We start from the raw sequence: 5,222 nt of genomic DNA, 5'->3' as shown, positions 1-5,222 counted from the left end.
GCAATTGGCTGGATGCTCGCTGATATCAGAGGAATTAGCCTCGCGTACTGCATGCACCACATTCGTCTTGAAGACGACCATAAAGCAACAATTGGAAATCAACACAGACTCAACCCTGTGATGACGTAGGTCGTCAAGAAAAAGATTATCAAATGGCTAGATACGGGCATTATCTATCCCATAGCAGATAGCACGTGGGTCAGTCCTGTGCATTATGTGTCGAAGAAGGGTGGAATGAGGTAGTCCCAAATGAGAGCAACAAATTAATACTGCAAAGGACCATCACTGGATGGTGAATATGTATGGACTACCGTAAGTTGAATGCGGCCACAAAGAAAGATCATTTCCCTCTGCCATTCATCGATCAAATGCTAGACAGACTAGCAGGGAATGATTTTTACTACTTCCTAAATGGGTATGCCGGATACAATCAAATCATGATAGCTCTTGAAGATCAAGACAAGACCACATTCACCTGCCCATGTGGGACATTTGCTTTTTGTCGCATGCCACTTGGGCTCTGCAATGCGCCAAGCACGTTCCAGGGCATGATGGCGATCTTTTCAGATTATCTCGAGAACTCAGTGGAAATATTTATGGATGACTTCTTTGTTTATGGGAAAACTTATGAAGTCTGCCTAGCCAACTTAGAGAAAATTCTGAAAAGATGTGAAGAGACGAATTTGGTGCTCAACTGGGAAAAATGTCATTTCATGGTCAAGGAGGGTATAGTGTTAGGACATAAAGTCTCCCGGGATGGCTTGGAGGTGGACAAAGCAAAGATCGACGCAATTGAAAAACTTCCACCTTCAACCAGCATGAAGGTTGTGCGAAGCTTTTTGGGGCATGTTGGATTCTATAGATGATTTGTCAAGGACTTTTCTAAGATAGCACGACCACTGAGTGCGTTGCTAGAGGCTGACAAAAAATTTAAGTTCGACAACAACTACCTCAATGTATTCAGAGTTTTAAAAGATGCACTGATTACCGCACCTGTACCGATTGCGTCGGACTGGACATTGCCATTTGAAATCATGTGCGAAGCAAGCGGGTATGCGATGGGGCAGCTTTAGTGAAAAAGAGAAAAACAATTTTGAATCCCATCGCATATGCGAGTAAAACTTTAAACCCTGCTCAAACAAATTATACCACAACAGAGAAAGAACTCCTGGCTGTGATTTTTGCATTGGAGAAATTTTGTGCATATCTGTTCGGAACCAAGGTACTCATCCACACCGATCACTCGGAAATCAAATACTTAATGACAAAAAAGGACGCAAAGCCGAGGTTGATCAGATGGGTTCTCCTCCTTCAAGAATTTGGTATCAAAATAATTGACCGAAAGGGGACAGACAATCAGGTTGCGAATCATTTGTCTAGACTGGAAAATTCTGAAGTTGACCGCAATGAGACACATAGAAGAATTGCCCTGGTATGCAGACATCGTCAATTATTTGGTTTGCAAACAATTCCCTGAAGATTATACCTATCACCAACAGAAGAAGCTCAAGCATGAATGTAGACATTATTATTAGGATGAGCCAAATCTGTATAAAAGAGGTGCAGACCAGATTATTCGATAATGCGTACCGAATGCTGCTCAACAACGCATATTATCACAATGCCACGACTCATCATATGGTGGGCACTTCGGAGAGCAGCGCACTGTAGCCAAAGTTTTACAAAATGGATTCTTTTGGCCTACATTATACAAGGATGTTATTGACTACGCAATGAAATGAGATCGGTGTCAACGCACAGGCAACATTTCATGAAAAAATGCAATGCCAATGAACACTATCTTAGAGATGGAATTATTCGACGTATGGGGGATTGATTTCATGGGGCTATTCCCTCCCTCGAATGGTAAGCACTATATTTTATTAGTCGATTATGTTTCCAAGTGGATAGAGGCAATAGCATGCGCCGCAAGTGATGCGGCGGTAGTCTCCCAGTTCCTGCAGAAATATATTTTCACTCGTTTTGGCACTCCCCGTGCCATCATAAGTGATGAAGGATCCCACTTTATCAATCACAATATCAAGGAGTTGCTGTGCAAGTACAATATCCTCCACAAAGTGGCCACCGCATACCATCTGCAAACGAATGGTCAAGCTAAAGTGTCCAATCGAGAAATTAAGTTGATACTTGAGAAGGTAGTAAAGTCTTCATGGAAAGACTGGGCAACAAAGCTTGACGATGCGTTATGGGCATACCGGACTGCATTTAAAACACCCATAGGTATGTCCCCCTATGCGCTGGTATTTGGTAAAGCGTGTCACTTGCCTTTGGAGCTGGAATATAAGACACTGTGGGCGGTAAAGAAGCTGAATTTTGATTGAAGAAGCAGGGGAAGCGCAAAAAATGCAACCGGTCAAGCTAGAAGAATGGAGGAACAATGCATATGAAAATGCGAAGATTTATAAAGAGCACACCAAGTGCTGGCATGATCAACGCATATTCGGTAAGAACCTCCAAGTTGGGCAAAAGGTCTTACTCTTCAATTCAAGACTACAGCTCTTCCCGGGAAAATTAAAATCACGTTGGTCTGGTCCCTTCATCATTAAAGGAATATTTCCACATGGTCCGGGTTTTTCAGCATCACAGAGAATTTTTCTGTCTGGACTCTTATTCCTTACATGATTCTTGAACTCTTATTCCTTCTATTACTAGTATTAGCTATCTGAATCTTACTTACTTTTTCTTTCTATTTCTACAAAAAAAAAACACAAAAAAAACAAATGCGATAACAAGTTTTATTTTGTTTAAAATAATTTGACCCTCTCTTTGTCTGTTTACAACGATTAAGGCACGGAATTAAGAAGATGTTTCAAGAAGAAGCAAATGATCTCACTCCATCACCGCAATCCATAGAAGAAAGATCACCGCAAAGATGGATGCGTCAATACAATAAGGGCGACAGTGCAAAATTTGGGTGTGTACCCTTCCTTATCTTTATTTCAAATTTTGCACTATCACATCGCATGTTAGTTTTAAAATTCTTTTCACCGCATCATCTTTAATTACCGCAATCATTTGACATTGATAAATTTAGTAGTTTACCACATTTTGTTCTTTGCCAAGTATGATTTCAATAATGAAAAATATGCTTCTATTTCTTTTGTATATACTAGAGTCAACTTAATCTTAAGATAGTCGCCCCATGAAATATTTTTAGAAATTAGGGGTTTGCTAACTTTCTTTCAAACTCTCTTTACAACGCATTCTATGACCATCGCATGACTTATTTTAATCTTTTGGCAATGAGGACATTGTCGTATTTTAAATTTGGGGGTCAAGTATTTATTTTCGACCTTGCTATTTTCTTTCAAAAAAGAATTTTGAGAATAACAACTCCACTGTCAACGTAATAGGAAACTCATGTTGATAAGAGTTAAGTTGTAAAAGGCACTTACCCATAGTTAGATGTCTGCATGACACACGAGGGGTAAGCCAAAATGAAGGCAAGGCACTCGGATCAGCGCAAGGTCAAAAAAAATTATACAAGGATAAAATCATTTAACACCCTGGTAGAAAATTTTCTTTTTGAAATAAATCATGCGATGTTCCGAAATTTAGTAAAGTCCTTTTGAAAGTTAAGCTTGCAGTCCCTAGGTCTTAGAAATATTGTAAGAAGAAACTTGAATAAGACTTAAGGAAATTCTGGTATATAGGATTTGAATGAGGTATCCTTGAGAAGTCTAGGAAAAGAACTTTGTGGTGGACTTGCTAAAGGAATCTTTAGCTTATGCTTGAGGACAAGTATTTTAAATTTGAGGGTGTGATAACGGTCAGAAATGCACGTTATCATGGTGCTAAGTTCTTAAACGATGTTGGATTGCATTGATGAAATATATTACTTTGCATCCATTAAGCATCAATTTCATAATATTGCGGTCGCATGCGTTCAACGCATTAGAACTATTGATTTTTGTATTTTTGTGTAGAATATGCATTAACGCAATGCAAAGATTGCAATCATAAGAATTCATTGGGCGAGCGCAACTTCACCGCAAGGCTTTGCGTTGATTGTGCTCGCAAACATTCACCCAAGAAGGATCGCCGCAACTTGGTCAGTGCAACATGGTGAGCGCATCTGGATGAAAGGCCAATTAAGAGCGATGGGACAGAAAGGTGATCACAGTCGAATCCAAATTAAGATGATAGTCGATAACGGTCACAAAGTACATTAAGCTTTATCGGTGATAATTATTCGACGTGTCAATCAGGTATTAAAGCTGTCCCATCTGTACAACTGAGAGAGAGAAGCCGCCTTTCACCATTGATGCTCTATAAATACTAAGTGCATTCTTCAAAAAAAAGGGTTCACTGTTTTTATAATAAGCTATTCAGTCTGCACGTCTTTGTTCTTAGTTTTCTTTCATTTTAAGGCGGGCGCGAAGGAGAAAGTTGTGCTGATAGATCATTCTGGTAAGCTTGGGAGAGCGCCAGAAGCTTCAAAGACAGAGAGAGGGCCGACGCCTGCGGAAGTGTGAATATCTTTAGATTAGAATAGAGATTTCAGTGTAAAAAGCCTCGGTCGGCAAGGAATTACTACCAGGCTCTCTACCTTTAACTTCCATTGGCATTTTGTACTTAACTCATTTATAAGAATGGAATTTCTTTCTCTATATTTGTTAACTCTCTGTGATTCACGCATGAGTAGCTAAATCAGTTGAATGGGTCGAGAAGCATTAGCTAGCACAACTAGGGAATCTTCATTCTTTGTGATTATCTTGTTTATGTATGCTTCATCGTCCATTAGAGATACTCGGGAGGGTAGTCTAAGGATAGGATCTAGGCTTGGGAAGGTCAGATCAAAATCTAGGCTCGGGAGAGTCAGATTAGAATGCATAATACAAGAGATAGGCGCTTAGGAATGAGCACTATTTGTTATCAATGCATTGCATGCATCCTAGAGATAGGATGTGATTGTATGCGGTCACCTTGCTTTCATGCATTTTGAATCATCGCATAGGACAAGAGTACAGACTTATGGATGAGCTCTATGGACATTTTGCATTCAACACATGCATCCTAGATTTAGGAGCATCGCATTTACATTGGAAAATGACTTGATGTGCATGGTAGTAACATGATCGCATAGTTTGACGCATTCCCAAGTAACGCTAGCTAAAGATCTTCTCAACTCGTTCATCGCATACTCATTGCATCTATCAACACAACTATTGCTTCTCAAATCCGCCGTATTTATTTATTTC

This window comes from Benincasa hispida, chromosome 11 (assembly GCF_009727055.1).
Source record: "Benincasa hispida cultivar B227 chromosome 11, ASM972705v1, whole genome shotgun sequence".
NCBI lineage: Eukaryota > Viridiplantae > Streptophyta > Magnoliopsida > Cucurbitales > Cucurbitaceae > Benincasa > Benincasa hispida.
This window is presented reverse-complemented; position numbering follows the sequence as displayed.